At 38.7% G+C, this 17,931-nt stretch overlaps 1 protein-coding gene across 1 annotated transcript in view; it reads left to right on the top strand.

Moving 5' to 3' along the window:
* Positions 1 to 14,145: 14,145 nt before the first annotated feature.
* The window catches only part of LOC126184577 (ADP-ribosylation factor-like protein 6), a 65,666-nt gene continuing 61,880 nt past the window's right edge, over positions 14,146 to 17,931 (top strand). Inside the window, exon 1 of the mRNA XM_049927008.1 lies at positions 14,146 to 14,247. The gene's annotated coding sequence lies outside the window, so the exon portion shown is untranslated. The remainder of the gene's footprint in view (positions 14,248 to 17,931) is intronic.

The raw sequence follows: 17,931 nt of genomic DNA, 5'->3' as shown, positions 1-17,931 counted from the left end.
CATCTGCTCAATGGGATGTAAGTCATGGGAGGGAGTGAGGGGGAGGGGGGGGGGGATGGGCAGGCCAGTCCACTTGTCAAATATCGTCTTGTTTCAAGAACTACCCCACCTGTGCTGTTTGATGTATCACACATTGTCATCCAGAAAAATGAAGTTGTGGCTGAATGAGGCTAAGAAGCGTCCATGAATCAGCATGGTTTTAGAAAACATCATTTGTGTGAAACTCAGCTTGCCCTTTTATCGGATGATATACTGAGAACTATGGATGAAGGGCAATAGGCAGAGTCCATATTTCTGGATTTCCTTAAAGCATTTTACATGGTGCCCCAATGCAGGCTGTTAACAAGGGTACGAGCATATGAAATAAGTTCACAGATGTGTGAGCAACTCGAAGACCTCGTAAATAATAGAACCCTGTATGTTGTCCTCGATGGCAAGTATTCATCAGAGACAAGGAGCAGCCCTGGAAAGTGTCATAGGACTGCTGTTGTTCTCTATGTACACACAAACAATTTGGCAGACAGGGTGGGCAGCAGTCTGCAGTTGTTTGCTGATGATGCTGTGGTGTATGATAAGGTTTTGAAGTTGAGTTACTTTAGGAAGATAAAAGACGGCTTAGACAACATTTCCAGTTGGTGTGATGAATGGCAGCTAGTCCTAAATGTGGAAAAATGTAAATTAATATGGATGAGTAGCAAGAACAAACCTGTAATGTTTGGATAGAGTATTACCAGCATGCAGACTGACATAGTCATGCCGTTTAAATATCTGGGTGTAATGTTGCAAAGTGATATGAGGTGGAATGAGCATGTGGAAACTGTGGTGGGGAAGGCAAATGGTTGGCTTCGGTTTATTGGGAGAATTTTAGGAAAGAGTGGTTCATCTGTAAAGGAGACCACATATAGGATGCTGGTGTGACCTATTCTTGAGTACTGCTAGAGTTTTTGGGATCCATACCAGGTCGGATTGTAGGAAGACATTGAAGCAGTTCAGAGGAGAGCTGCTAGATTTGTTACCAGTAGGTTTGAAAAAAATGTAAGCATTACGAAGATGCTTCGGGAACTCAAATGGGAATCCCTGAAGGGAAGGCAGCATTCTTTTTGGGAAACACTATTGAGAAAATTAGGAGAACCGGCATTTGAAGCTAACTGCCAAACAATTCTGCTGCCGCCAACATACATCATGTGTAAGGACCATGATGGTAAGATATGAGAAATTAAGGCTTATATGGAGGCGTACAGACAGTCGTTTTTCCCTTGCTCTGTTTGCGAGTGGAACAGGAGGGGAAATGACAAGTAGTGGAACAGGGCACTCTCACCATGCACCTTACGGTGGCTTGTGGAATTTCTATGTAGATGTAGCTGTACATGTAGACTGCACCCCTGAGAAGATGCACAGGGGAAGGGGCACCGACATATAAAAAATATTGGGAAGGGGGGGGGGGGCATACTGGAAGTATTGCCCTGGGAAATTTTCTAAATTTTCGATGAAAAATAGTGAGTTTTAAAGTTTTTTGTAAGCATTTTAGAGTCATATGATCAACATTAGAACCCCAAAAACTGGACTCTTGATAACTCGACACTCCGGAAAACTTGACAAGCCTGACACATTTTTTAGCTTTGAAAAACGAAACAAAACATAAACACATACGGTATTTTTGTAAAAAGCTAATTTAATTTACAGTAATAATCATGCTTATAGACTATTACAGAGCAGTGAATATATAGCACTGAAAAGGCTGAAATTATGTTTAAATAAATCCTAAATTATCGTTAAAAGCATAAAACATAAAATATTGCTGTCGCACATTAATAACACTTTGATTAATAAGTGAAATAGCTAATTTAAGCTTACTTTGAATAAGGATCGGGGTTCGTTAAATAAAAACAGCATCTCAAAGTTAATGCTTCAATACAGTTAATAAAGTTAATACAGTATTCCTAATAGTTTCAGTCAAAAAAGTATGTAAATAGTGGGTTTTAATTGGGTCTTGCACCCTAAAAATATTTAAGTATTTGAAAATAACTAATACAGTACTATATTAACATAGTAATACAGTACTAAACTAGTACTAATATTTCAAAACTGAAAATTTAACATTATATATGTATTTAATTCTCTATTTTATAAAGATTTTTAATATTACTCTAAATGCTATTATTAGGGCTAGAGTGTCTTTAGAAAGGTGCAAATGTCGACCGTCTGACTGGATTACTGAATATGAAGTCGTTGATGACTGGTTGGATATCCAATTCATCCAAAACATCTCTGTAGGCATGAAGAACAGCCAACTTGTTCAATTGCTTCTGTCCCAGCAGTGAGCTGGCTTCATTGTTTTCATACTTCTTTGGTATGCTTCAATTCCGAGGAAGCAAAGGATCATCAACTTGTGAAGGTTTTTCTTTTAAACACAATTCCCAAAAGTGTTCAAAACTATCATGCCTTCCATTCAATATACAAATCAAGCCCTGATATATTTTTTCCAGATCAGCAACACTTAGATGAGGGCATTGAATTTTTTCATTGACATCCTCTACTGGGTTCATTGCATGGCAATAAAGACATAAAAAGAAATAAGTCTTGAATTGTAACATTGACTCAAGGTAATCTGTACATTTGTATGCAGCTTTACTGTATGGTTAAATGATGATGGCGTCGTCTTGGGTAAAATATTCCGAAGGTAAAATAGTCCCCCATTCGGATCTCCAGGCGAGGACTACTCAGGAGGACATTGTTATCAGGAGAAAGAAAACTGGCGTTCTACAGATCGGAGCGTGGAATGTCAGATCCCTTAATCGGGCAGGTAGGTTATAAAATTTAAAAAGGGAAATGGATAGGTTAAAGTTAGATGTAGTGGGACTTACTGAAGTTCGGTGGCAGGAGGAACAAGACTTCTGGTCAGGTGAATACAGGGTTATAAATACAAAATAAATTAGGGGTAATGTAGGAGTAGGTTTAATAATGAATAGGAAAATAGGAATGCGGGTAAGCTACTACAAACAGCATAGTGAATGCATTATTGTGGCCAAGATAGATACAAAGCCCATGCCTGCCACAGTAGTACAAGTTTATATGCCAACTAGTTCCGCAGATGATGAAGAGATTGGTGAAATGTATGATGAGATAAAAGAAATTATTCAGATAGTGAAGGGAGACGATAATTTAATAGTCATGGGTGACTGGAATTTGATAGTAGGAAAAGGGAGAGAAGGAAATGCAGTAGGTGAATATGGATTGGGGGGAAGAAATGAAAGAGGAAGCCACCTGGTAGAATTTTGCACAGAGCATAACTTAATCATAGCTAACACTTGGTTCAAGAATCATAAAAGAAGGTTGTCTACATAGAAGAAGCCTGGAGATTTTGACAGGTTTCAGATAGATTATATAATGGTAAGACAGAGATTCAGGAACCAGGTTTTAAATTGTAAGACTTTTCCAGGGGCAGATATGGACTCTGACCACAATCTATTGGTTATGAACTGTAGATTAAAACTGAAGAAACTGCAAAAAGGTGGTAATTTGAAGAGATGGGACCTGGATAAACTGAAAGAACCAGAGGTTGTAGAGAGCTCCAGGGAGAGCATTAGAGAACGATTGACAAGAATGGGGGGGAAAATACAGTAGAAGAAGAATGGGTAGCCTTGAGAGATGAAATAGTGAAGGTAGCAGAGGATCAAGTAGGCAAAAAGACGAGGGCTAATAGAAATCCTTGGGTAATAGAAGAGATATTGAATTTAATTGATGAAAGGAGAAAATACAAAATGCAGTAAATGAATCAGGCAAAAAGGAATACAAACGTCTCAAAAATGGGATCGACAGGAAGTGCAAAATGGCTAAGCAGGGATGGCTAGAGGACAAATGTAAGGATGTAGAGGCCTATCTCACTAGGGGTAAGATAGATACTGCCTACAGGAAAATTAGAGAGACCCTGGAGAAAAGAGAATCACTTGCATGAATATCAAGAGCTCAGATGGAAACCCAGTTCTAAGCAAAGAAGGGAAAGCAGAAAGGTGTAAGGAATATATAGAGAGTCTATACAAGGGCGATGTTTTTAAGGACAATATCATAGAAATGGAAGAGAATGTAGATGAAGATGAAATGGGAGATATAATACTGCGTGTAGAGTTTGACAGAGCACTGAAAGAGCTAAGTCGAATCAAGGCCCCGGGAGTAGACAACATTCCATTACAACTACTGACAGCCTTGGGAGAGCCAGTCCTGACAAAACTCTACCATCTGGTGCGCAAGATGTATGAGACAGGTGAAATACCCTCATACTTCAAGAAGAATATAATAATTCCAATCCCAAAGAAAGCAGGTGTTGACAGATGTGAAAATTACTGAACGATCAGTTTAATAAGCCACTGCTGCAAAATACTAACACGAATTCTTTACAGATGAATGGAAAAACTGGTAGAAGCCGACCTCAGGGAAGACCAGTTTGGATTCCGTAGACATGTTGGAACACATGAGGCAATACTGACTCTACGACTTATCTTAGAAAACAGATTAAGGAAAGGCAAACCTACATTTCTAGCATTTGTAGACTTAGAGAAAGCTTTTGACAATGTTGACTGGAATACTCTCTTTCAAATTCTGAAGGTGGCAGGGGTAAAATATAGGGAGCAAAAGGCTATTTACAATTTGTACAGAAACCAGATGGCAGTTATAAGAGTCGAGGGGCATGAAAGGGAAGCAGTGGTTGGGAAGGGAGTGAGATAGGGTTGTAGCCTCTCCCCGATGTTATTCAATCTGTATATTGAGCAAGCAGTAAAGGAAACAAAAGAAAAATTTGGAGTAGGAATTAAAATCCATGGAGAAGAAATAAAAGCTTTCAGGTTCGCCGATGACATTGTAATTCTGTCAGTGACAGCAAAGGACCTAGAAGAGCAGCTGAACGGAGTGGACATGGTCTTGAAAGGGGGATATAAGATGAACGTCAACAAAAGCAAAACGGGGATAATGGAATGTAGTCAAATGAAATCGGGTGATGCTGTGGGAATTAGATTAGGAAATGAGACGCTTAAAGTAGTAAATGAGTTTTGCTATTTGGGGAGCAAGATAACTGATGATGGTCGAAGTAGAGAGGATATAAAATGTAGACTGGCAATGGCAAGGAAAGCATTTCTGAAGAAGAGAAATTTGTTAACATCGAGTGTAGATTTAAGTGTCAGGAAGTCGTTTCTGAAAGTATTTGTATGGAGTGTAGCCATGTATGGAAGTGGAACAAGGACGATAAATAGTTTAGACAAGAAGAGAATAGAAGCTTTCGAAATGTGGTACTACAAAAGAATGCTGAAGATTAGATGGGTAGATCACATAACTAATGAGGAGGTATTGAATAGTACTGGAGAGAAGAGAAATCTGTGGCACAACTTGACTAGAAGAAGGGATCGGTTGGTAGGGCATATTCCGAGGCATCACGGGATCACCAATTTAGTATTGGAGGGCAGCGTGGAGGGTAAAAACCACAGAGGGATACCAAGAGATGAATACACTAAACAGATTTAGAAGGATGTAGGTTGCAGTAGATACTGGGAGATGAAGAAGCTTGCACAGGATAGAGTAGTATGGAGAGCTGAATCAAACCAGTCTCTGGACTGAAGACCACAACAACAGCAACAGGTGTTCTTCAAAGTTTTTCAGTATTCTCAAGATACTATAAGCTCGCATACTCCATCAAGTCGGGCAAAGGGGTCGCAGACCAGCTTGGTCATTGGCGCTCTCACAGCGTATGCTTCTGAAAAGTCCCATCCTTGTTGGATTTCCTTACGGTGTTTATTAAGCCCTTGGCTAAAGCCATAATATCCCTCATAGACGTAAGATGGCAGAGACTGTCTACAACTGCCAAGTCTAAACTGTGAGCAGTGCAGTGCACATAATGTACTTTTGGTTGTATATCCAAAAATAACTTTTTTAGTCCTTTGAACTTGCCTCTCATATTCGAGGCAGCATCATAGCACTGTCCTCTTAAGTTATCCATTGACAAAACAAGATGAGCAAAAATGTCTTTTAAAATACTAAACAGAGTTTGTGATTTAATGTTGGGGGTCTCGTATAAGCCAATAAAGTCTTCATTGATGATTAAGGAATCATCGACAGTATGAATACAAAATGACACTTGTTCATGAATCGAAGAATCACTTGTTTCATCAACCATAATAGAAAAATGTTCAGTCGTCTTGTCTGAAGCCAATACCTTTCTCAACACAGACTTTCTTAGTAGATCAATGATCTCATTTTGAATGTCGTGGGATGTCCACTTATACCCCAAACACCCTAACCAATTTTTGAACTCAGGTATGTCATTCTCTCAGAGTTCCAACAATTGAAAAAATTTGAGTTTACATCTTCATGCCCTCTAATTGCTAGTCCTTGTTGGCATAGAAATTGCACGGTAGTAAAAATAGTCTCAAGAGCTAAACGGCCTTTCCTCATATCGTTATCTAACTGTTCATTCAGCTGGGAGGCCACATTGTGGTTAGTGATAGAATTTAGTTTCAGAACACCTTCTTTATACATAAATGTATTTTCATTAAGATGGAATTTTTCCAATGCCTTTTTCTGGTTAGAAAATCCTACAGAAGTAAATGCATCTTCTTTTGAAGAAAATTGTGATAGATTTTTAGCATATGCCTCTTTGCAGGTTCTGCAAAAAACTTTTTTGATAGATGCTTCATATTCTAGCCATGTATATTTGATCAACAATGACTGCTGCAATGGTCTTCCCTTACCGGATTGTCCAGGTTTTGGCTGTGAATAGTTCTCGCCTGATTACGACGAAGCAGTTGGCGACACAATAATTGTTGGAGGTTAACTTGCAGTATCATCAACTTCCAAGTGCGCCTTTTTGGTAACAAATTTATCCATTGCAAACTTAATTAACAATATACTAAGAGACTAAAGTAAATGGATAAAATATAGTCATATAAAATAGTCCACTAGACACTAAAGTCAGAACACTAAACACGTCTGCAGCATGCACTGAATGAAACTATACATACTGAATGACTGCGACGTCAAGGTGATGTGAGGTGGAGGGTTCCAGGTGCTTCTGTTCCAGTCCTTTTGATGTCGCCGAGGCCCCAGCACTGGCCCACCAGTGCCAGACTTTACCCGAAGGTTCATACACTGGGACAAATTCTAAGTGTTCCTGCAGCACCGTAACACTATCATGATTCACACCACTCGTTTTCAGTTAACCTGCATACTACTGTTATAATTATTTGTTTTAACTATTACTGAATGTATTTTAAAAGGTAAATAGCGTCAAACAAGGAAAATAAAAAATTCCAACATAATTTTGTGATTTTACAAAGCATAATATAACTAATAATTTTCTTAAATTATTGGGGGAGAGGGGGACTCCACCTCCCCAAACGAATTTTTGCGGGGGCTCGGGCCCCCCTCAGGCCCCATGGAATCGACTCCTGTGCACAGGGGGAAGGAGTACAATATTACAATAATGTTGACTGGTGAGTGTACTTTGTTCAAAGATTTGGATGTCAGTATGCCCATGTAACATTAGACCTCCAACACCATAACACCTGCACCATCAAAGTGATCATGTTTGACAATACTGGATGTACCTCACATGGTGAGAGGTGGGAGTGCAGACTGCACCCAGGAATATTGTCAGACAGGATTGTTTTGGTGGTCCAGATGTTATGGTTTGGGGATGCATAATTTCTCGTTGGCATATCGACCTCCAAATCTTTGAAAATTGTAAAATCACTGGTCAGTGTTATTGTCACACTCTACTACTTCCCTGTGTACAACTTTTCAGGGGTGCATTCAGCCATGACTTAATGGAAGGCAATGTGCAACTGCATCAAACAGAGCAGGAGGAGGAGCTCTTGGAAAGAGAAGATATTTGGTGAATGGACTAGCCTGCTCATTCCCCCAACTTAAATCCCTTCACACTTACATGGGATGCATTGGGGCAACACATTGCAGCATGTCCACATGCATGAACAGCCATGCAGCAGTTGTCAAGTGCACTGGCGGAGGAATGGAACATTCTACCACAATAACTCCTTACTAACCTTAGGGCTAGCACAGGAGTACATGCATGCCATCAGTGGTGATCACACATCCTATTAAGAACAATGTCAAGCCTTTCGTAATGTCCAGGGGACCATCATGAATCATGGTGACTTCAGGGTAATTATCGTCTTTGAATAAAAGTGTCATTTCTGTTTGTCATATTGTATACTTCAATTACTGGAAAATCCAGGAAGGACTGTAACAATATGTGCAAAGGAAAGTTGCCACTCACCATATTATGGGGATGCTGAGTCACATATAGGCACAACAAAAAGACTGTCACAAGTATAGTTTTCGGCCAGTAAGACCTTTGTCAGAATTAGATGACAAACACACACATACACACTCATGCAAACGCAACTCACACACACGATTGCAGTCTCAGCTCCTGCTCGCAGTGTGGTCTCATTGCACATTTCTTTTATTTACCTTCTGTAGCAGTTCTATGTGTGGTCCAAGTTTCACCAAGCTATGTTACTTCGCAGTGACCCACCATGCTAAATTTACTTTGGTTGTTATGTTTGGTACACCAGTGTATTTATGATATTAATTGCCAATGATGCAGCGACCATGCCAGAATTTGAAGATTTATCCATTTAAAATGTGGGAGAAAAAGAACTGCAAAATTGCATTCTTTTTGTCTCATACTTCTTTGTTTTAAAAGAAATTCAGACATTTTAAATTTCTGGTCAACTTTATCAGATTTCCAGCTATTTTGTACTTAAAACAATTGTAGAGACATGTAATACACACAGTGGCATAGAAGACGGAGGTAGATCTCATTTATTGCCATTACTCACTTTAGTTTGTTTGGTTATGATGGTTGTATATGTGGCAGTGGAAACTGAGTACAATCATGAGGTTGTTGATAGAGACCATTTGTGCTACATTCACATATATTACCACCAAAAATATAGGGCACAGTAGTTACAGTGGAGTCATATGTTTTTTCGTTTCAGGTATTCCGTGACCACATTCTTTCCGTATCCTTTCAAAATGGAAATAGTATAATGTCTCCATTAACACAATTGTCGATTGCAGAGGAAACAAAAGTAAAGAAAAAATGAGGTCATGCTTTTGTGTTGACACAACTTACACAAAAAGTAGGGAATTCCCATCAGTCATTCGAATGTTTCACAAGACCAACTGATAAAACTATATTCTGACAGTTCCTTTGGCTGTGCCACTCCAGATATGACTCCAATGAAAGGGTGTCCATTGTGCTTGCTCTGATTATAATATGCTGGGTACACCAGCTGAATTTAGTCCCTTAACTCCCGAAACCAACCAACCAACCAACACCAGATGATGATCATCGCACCTCATTGTATGTGACAATCTGTAGCAGGTGTACTATAGGTTGTCACATACAACCATTTTATGTAGTCTGAATCACTACAAAAATCTAGCTAAATTTGTTTTTTTTTTTATTATATACAAAGACTGCCAATACTGTAATGCTATTGTTGAAGTGTAAACAACTCGAAATAGCAGTTTGAGCACGAAATTCTCAGAATTAATTTTGACTCTTAAGTTCTCAAGGTGATTCCATCAACTTCACTACTGTAATGCAACCTCTCGATTCTGTTAGCTTGAATGTGAATACTACCTCAGTACAGAAGCAAAAATCAGTAAAATGAGAGTGGCATGATAGGTTATGAGTGGTGGTTTGCCACAAATATGCAGAGAGCTGCCACACTTGCACACAATGTGCATGCCTAAAGAGCTTACCCACCTAAATGCAGTGACCAGAGGAAAGGATTTTCCAGCCAGCAGATTAACAAGGCACCATCAGTTAGAGGTAAAAACCAGGACGTGGATAAAGAGGACAGCATGTTGGCAAAATCTTCAGCTTTTCTTCCCTTTGTTGGCAATATTCCATCCAAGTCAGGCAGAATCCTCCAGAAATTTCAGGTGAAAGTGATATTCTACAGACTGCGGAAGAATGCTACACTCACCTTAAGCAACCAACCTAGTCTGCTATTGCTGAACATTGTACCGCTGTCAGACATTCAATGGAGTATGATAAAACAATAATTTTGGTCACACCAACAAGATTTTGGGACTCCATTGTTAAAGAATCTCTTGAAATATGTGTGGCAGAAAATCTGATGAAGTATGATAGTGCCACCAGTTGGATAAGGCATGGAATACCATTATTTCCACAGTTTACTCTAGATGAAGAAGACAGTATGCTAATGGTTGCAGCAAGTCACATCCCTCAGGAGAGTTGAATTTTCCAATTTCGCCATTGAGAGTATTGCCCACTGGGTTGTGTGGTCAGCCTGCCAACACTATCTTGATGTGTGTGTGAATACATGCAACACACTAATAAACTGCAGGATGGGGGGAACCTTCATTCTTTGGTGGCTCATCTGAAGATGACTAGGAGGTTCCTAGTTGAAATACCATGGATTATATTTGATGCAAACTGAGAGCTAGCCCAAAACTTCCATGAATACAGTTTTGCCAATTGGGATCACTTGGAACTTATTCCAAACATTTGAGTGGGTAAATGTAACATTCTATCAGGAGAGTTACATTACATGCCTGGTTTAGTTCTTCTTGGAGAAACGGGATGCAGAATGTTATAATAGACAGTTCATGTAATAACCAAAGGGGTACTATACTACCTGCATGGGTAAAAAAGATACAGTAAGACAGCTCTTCTTTTTCTGAATGAATGCCATAACCATGTCATTTGAATCAGAAGACTGAATTAACCCTTTTTACAAATGATATAAGCACTTTTGACACACGAAGAAAAGAAACATCAGTAGAGAAAATAGTGTATCACTTTTCTCCTAAAGTCATTAACTGATATTTTTCAAATTGACCCACCTTAAAGTTTGAAAACTGTAGCTCACATGGTTTTGTACTGTCAAAAAATATGTCACCTTTGTTTCATATATTGTACCAGCATAAACAATAAACAGAATAGAAAGGCCTAAGTGTGTGGACATATGTAAGGATGGAAAGCTAAAGTGAAAAAGCGGCTTTCTCCTCAGGAGTAATTGTCATCTTGAGGGTACAGAAAAAGTTAAGTTAACATACTGTCATTTGCAGATGTTCTAAGGGATAAGATTTTATTAAATGTATGTATGTATGGGATTCATATGTGAAGCAAGCATGTGTGAAAGCAGATAAAAATATTAACTGCAGCTTTACTATACATTCATTCATTTGAAATTGGTTCTTAGCAATTCATTTGATTTTGAGCATAACAGAGACATTTATAAATGGAACACGAGAAGAAAAATGATCTGCATACCCTCATGTAGATCTGATTTTGGCATAGAAAGAAGAGAAACATACAACTGACAACTTATCCCCAGAATTAAAAATGCAAAAGGGAATATTAGGGTTCTAGTATACTGCTAAGAGATGGGATCATTTTTGGAGCTAAAATGGATAACTGTATTCTGTATTATTCACCTGAGAGTATCTCAGAATGTTTATGCAAGGAACAGCATTTTGCACAGCCGATCATAGCACTAGGTGATGGTATAGCGAATGACCATGTGAACTGCTGCAAGTTAAACAGATCAGGATCTGATGATACAAGCATTATTGTCATGCCAAGAAAAGACACTTCACTAGAGAAAATGACTGATGAATTTCTAGAGGAGTTGATTTTGGTGAGAGATTGGGATCCCACGATGAGGGTCAGCCAGTAACATCAGATTTTACAGATGATTCACAGTGTTCAAGATATTGTATAGAATTTAGAGATTAGTTGGAGACAGTGAATTGAAATGAAGAGAAAGAGCGCACTGGAACTTGAACTGAATTTAAGAATATTAAAAACATGAGTTTTGGAGAAGTGTGTGCTGTATCTGTTGGTATCTGAAAGGGAGACACCAGAAACAGAGTATATTCAAAGCAAGAGTATAAAATCCTATGTTTTTGGAAACAGAATAGTCATGGCCAATATTAATTCTAAAGAGGAAAGTAAAATAAAAAATTGTAACCAGCAGAATTTCACATTGTGAATATTTTCTCTGCAGAACTTTGTTATTTTTAATTTTTGGGGACTTTGAACTGGAGAAGATATGAAAGCATTTCTTTTACCACTTCCTCCATGAAAAGGGAGTGGAGAACTGACAGGTTGTGGCTTGAAGGTCTTAAATAAAATGAGAGGTTTCATGAGAGACCACTGGAAAAAAAAGGTCAGTTTTACCTGAGGCTCTATAAAGTCTCTTACCTTGTATCCCAGCTTAACAGAAGAGATGAATGTAGGCCACAGACAATTTTGAGGTGGGTGCCATGATACTAGTACCATATCAAGTGAATATTTCAATAGAAAGAGGAATGGCATCGTAATTTTAATGTAAGCAAATTTTCATTCCATGAACAGATCAGCTTGCGAGTATGTCATGATGCATTCTGAAGTGCTGCCAGTCACTTGACTGGGAGCAACGCATGCAGAGTGTGTAAAATTTCGGTGTGCTACTGAGATTCACAATGGTGTCTGGCTATGCTACTGTTACATTAACCAATGAAGTATTCATTCATATCACAGTGTTTCTGAATATCTCTCAAGAATTTGCATCCATTGTGTCATGCATACCTGTAAATAAAGATTTATACCATCTTTATTATTTTTTAAGTAGTGACTTTTTTTGTACTTAGTTCTGACAAAATAGCTCAGTTTAGGTTTTAGAAAATATAACATACATGGAAGACATGAAACTGAAGCACTGAGCCATTTAGTTGGTGTATGTATGTGGGGGGGGGGGGGGGGGGGGAGTAATTTAGTGAAAGGTAATGATCATATGATTCTTCTGCTGTTTTTTTGTTGCCTTTGCACTATAGTTTCTAGAGATAATCCTTCATTACTGATGGCGGTGAGTGAATATTTCTTTTTAAAAACTGTTCCTTCAAGTTTTGTTCATGGTTTATCAGGCATCTGTTGTAGCATCCTCTGATTTCTAGTTCTATCATGTATGATTTTCAAGACATGGCCAGTTTTACAGTATTGTGGTGTGTAGATTTTTGCAATCTTCCATAGCAGCAACTGTACTAATTTTAGTGGTAAATGTAGTGACTGATGATTCTGTAACATGTTGAATACTTATTTTTTATTTTTACAATTCTATAGGAATGAAAGTGGATTATATATTCAAAATGTTTACAGAATCAACACTTTTACCAATAAATTGAAATGTATCTGGTTAAAAACTTTTGTAATTTAAATTTATAATACACTTAAGACATAAAAATAAAAGTAAGACTTTTTTTATGCATTTTGGTAATGGGACATTGATGTTTAAGTCTGAAAACTTGATGCCTTGTGATGTCATTATTTTTCCAAACTACAAATATTTGCTACTTGCTTTGATTTTTATTTCATTTTCCTTGCTATGTTTGTAACTTTACACAGGTTTGTTGTTTCATTGCCTACTCAGTTGTTTCATCCATCCAGTTGTTTCATCCACTCAGTCACATGGGCACCTCCCCGTGCATTAATTGCCGGCCACTGTTACAATGAAATTATTTACAGGCAACACTCAATCTTAGACGGGTCGAGGGTATCGGCCATCCCCATTTCGACGGAACCTACATGAATGCGAGCTCAGAGTGCACTACTTCGCTCGTTATCAAGATAGTCGGCGCTTTGGTCAAGACACCGGACTCGCATTCATTAAGGAAGGAGTTGAAATTATAGGTTTTCAGAGGTCTGCCCATATATATTATGAAAATAGCGAGATGGTTGTATTGAAAATGGCACGGCCTTTTTCCTTCCCCATTCTTGTTCATTTCGAGCTTGTGCTATGTCTCTGATAACCTCGCCTTCGTTGGAACGTTGAAGCCAACTCTCCCATTTTTTTTTTTAAATAAATGGGCAGATAGCGTTGCTATCGCCACATCGATATTTATCCTAAGATGAGGAAACCGTGCCGTGTATGCCATTTGAGAAGTGACAGTAAATGTATAACGCTTTGCTTTTAATCTTCCTTTTCTGTCCGTCCGGCAATCAGCTAGTGTGCTACTACAACATTTAGCGTGCAACCTGCACAACGGACTGGAACTGAACTCAACGAAGCATGCGCGTGGGAACACCTGCCCCCTACCCCAACGGTTTGTCTGGCATGTGGGCTCACATCGATCCAGATCACAGCAGCGTGGCTCTGCTGACGAAAACGTCGCTCTGTATTAAGTTCTCATTTTTATTGTACCGTGTTAGTGGTTCGTAGAAAGGTAAACTACAACCATTTGAACAGCACTCAAGCACATCACTTAATTTTGTCTGGCAAGACACTTATGGCACTATACTTAGCAACAGACTTTGCTTTTTTACGTGCGTTAACTTATGTGTCCCTTCAGGAAAATTTCATTACTGTTTGAATTAAAAATTTTTAGCATTGCATATATTTTATGAAATTTTTATCTCTTTCCCGATCCGTCGATGTTTGAGAATGATATTTCGTGACTTTGTCATCTTCATTATTTCCAATCACGCTGAAAAACTTCTGGCATTTCTTGCGCAGGTGGTCGTCAAACTATTTTCTTCAAACTGTTGATGTTTCTAAATTTTAGAGTGTCTATTGCATTTAAGACAAAGTACGTAAAATTGAATGATATGACCTCATTGTGGAGCCGTTATGGATACTAGGGTACCTATGTTACGCGATGACTTCTCGGCCTGTGAGAATGATCGAAAGATTTGTTTATTAGTTTTTTTATATAGCTTGCAGGATTTTCATGATCTTGTCTTTTAGCAAGCAACAGCAGCATTGTATTACTATTTTAAACAATGAATTAAGAATTTACTGTTCGTAAGTGGACTTATCCCATATCAATTGTACAACCTACTGTACCGACTTGATCCAAGAAGCCAATTAATAACAAAAATAAAATAAATAAATAAATAAATAAAGTGGCTTCCTCTTATGATAATTAAAGGGCTTTATTATTAAAATACTAAAAATATTATGCTTCTATCCGGAGGTACTGTATACCTAATTCTCAAGATGTCATTCTGTCTTTCATCGCACGGCTTGTATTTGCGAGAATGCAGCTAATTTTCCTGAGGATCTGAATTCATTTCTAAAGTCTTCAAGTTTGTAGCAGTCATCAAATACTGAGATGTAAACTATCTGGCCAAATACATATATTTTTCTGATTCGAATTGCCCTCTGCTAACCAATATCTAGGTTTAGTGCTTTCCCTAAAGTTTTTTAAGTAGACTTGGCCACTGTTTCTATGTTTCGATACAGTGTACCGATACGTGGAACTGTTTCAGTGTTTCGGAACGGCTGTGGTTCACTGTTTCGAAACAGTGGTGTTTCATTCCGCCCCTGTCTCGGGCAACCGGACCAAATTCGATCTCGAGCCAGACAGAGAAACTGTATCGTTGTTTCAAAATAAGGCTGTTTCAGTCCACCTCTGCTTGGAACGGACTAATTGTATCGAAACAGTGATGTTTCATTCCGCGCTGTGTCGGACGAGATTCGAGCTCGGCATAGGTACTGAAACACAACATACCACTTCGTGAGACACTTTCAAGAGTGTCGAAATCTTCTTGACAAGCAATAGCATGAAGCTTAAGATATCCGAAAATAAAGCTTCGTTTCTATCTGACTGTCCTATTCTGAAATGGCGTAACATCTGCTTTATAAACACTAACCAAACAATAAAACAACGCATACTATTCACATTCAAAATAATAAATATGTGAAAATCATTCACTTTTTTTTTTTTTTACAACATACGTTTCTCTTGTCATGTACAGTAATCATATTAAGAAACTCAAGTAGGCCTACAACATTTTGAATAAAGAAAAAAGTCCAGTTCCGTTCGTGGTGGTTCTTCTGTCTTCAGCTATGGCTATCCTCAGCCAATTGAAAAGTATGAAAGTCACACGACACGAAAGCAGCGCATTTGCTTCAGGAAATACGAAACTGCCAAGACGTCTAAGTGATAGTTTCATACTTTCTGCGATATGATTAGCGCTCTCGCACCTCATTTATGTTTATATGGACATACTTATACAGTAGACATTCAAGATGATAAAATGTGTAGGTTTATTACATTACAAAACACAAACTGTTTCACTGTTTCGAAACATCGTATCGAAACATTACATTGTACTGTTTCATTTGTTTCGAAACAGTTACGTGTTTCAGTGTGCCCATCTCTATTTTTAAGCGAATAGTGAGATGTTAACTTGTACAAAACAACCGGCATTCCGTAATAGAAACCGAGTTGCTGCCGCGCCTGTACGGTATCTTGTAAGGGGAGAGGGGGGGCTAGACTTTGGAGTATGGGACATTTTTAATATTTTGGAAGACAAATGGCGACTTGTAAGTAGCCATTAAAAAGTTCCCATTCCGATCGTGTTAAAAACCTGCATAATACCGACATTTAAATCATTCGCTTGAAAGAAAGACGCCTGGCTACACTATATTTTACCTTTTCCTGAGAGCTGGGGGTGGTGGCGGTCCCACTTTTCTCCAGGTATGAACGCCCTTGGTTGCTATTACGTCCTTAGTATTATTGTAGTCATAACGTCGAAGAGATCTTAAAAACAAAACACATTGAGGACATTGGGCCGGTTTTCAATAGCTTATCCAGGATCTTCACAGGTGAGGGGGAGCAACTCGCGTGAGTTTCGCGGTAAATGACGAAACAGTTTACAGATTCACGACTCTGGATACACTTGCTACTAGTCAATATTCATGTTCTTGCTTTCCTCGGACTGACACTAAATTGATACATGTGTCTTTGAAAGCGGGGCACTATGAAAGTTCAGTCTGCGAGGATTATTTATAAAGGAGTGAGTTTTGCTGTCCTCCCCTACACCTCATCGGGTATGTTTTTTTGCCGGTTTTGCTTTGGAGTATCTTTCTATTCTGTTCCACGATCCCCCCCTATAGACACAGTTAATCGGAGATAGGTCGTGACTTTGAGAAAGGAGTACAGTATAACCTATTAACGACATAACCGTCCCCGTCAGTGCATTATTTGTTTGCTACCTGCTCCATGTGCTGTCTACCAGTTACATGGTTACTAATGCCTATTTGCGCCTTATATTGTCAAAAACTTCAAACCCCTTGTCCCATGCTTAACTTATAACCAATGGGTAATTTAAAGTATTGGCCAGGTGCTAGTAGGACTCGCGCACTAAGGGTTCCACATAGAGTTAATTACGTTTATAGACAGTTCATCCATTCAAGAAATCGGGGATCTCGAAGATTTTTGCGTGTTATCGACGTTGCCACAGGCAAGATGTCGATCCCAGAGATTCCTAGACTTTCGAGAATGTTTTAATTTCAAGTTTGAAGTCGGATGACAAATAACAAAAGAAATATTTTTACTGTGATATAATTACAAATTAACAACTTCGGATTTTTCTCATTACTTGCACTGTGAAGCCTTTCTTCTTGCCAAATTTTATGATTCGAGCCCAACGGGAAGTACCCTATGGGTACTGGTGAGTGAGTTTGCTAGAATCAAAATATGTGACATAAATGGTCGTATCTTTTGACTACATTCACTTAGAAGCTTAACATTTTTACACCACCAAAGAACCATGGACCTCAGTATGTGACATAAATTTCAACTTGATACGTGTAGCTGTTTATGAGAAAAAGGGTTTTTAACAGTCGGATAGACAGCCTGATGGACAGACGGTCAACAAAGTGATCCTGTAAGGGTTCCGTTCTTACATGTTGGGACACTGAACCCTAAAAAAGACTACAGTGAGTAAAATGATGCAGTTCCTTTCCAGTGACGTCAGTAACAGTATTGAAGGTGGAAGGGGAGGAAAGGCAAGGCAAGGGATTATTGATCTCAGCTGCATCGGGACATTAAGTGGAATCAGCGGCGACGAGTGAAAATGTGTGCCAGACCGGGTTTCGAACCTGGTATCTCCTGCTTACT

Source organism: Schistocerca cancellata, chromosome 4 (genome assembly GCF_023864275.1).
Source record: "Schistocerca cancellata isolate TAMUIC-IGC-003103 chromosome 4, iqSchCanc2.1, whole genome shotgun sequence".
Lineage (NCBI taxonomy): Eukaryota > Metazoa > Arthropoda > Insecta > Orthoptera > Acrididae > Schistocerca > Schistocerca cancellata.
The sequence above is the reverse complement of the archived record's forward strand: the minus strand, read 5'-3'. Positions and strand labels throughout refer to the sequence as shown.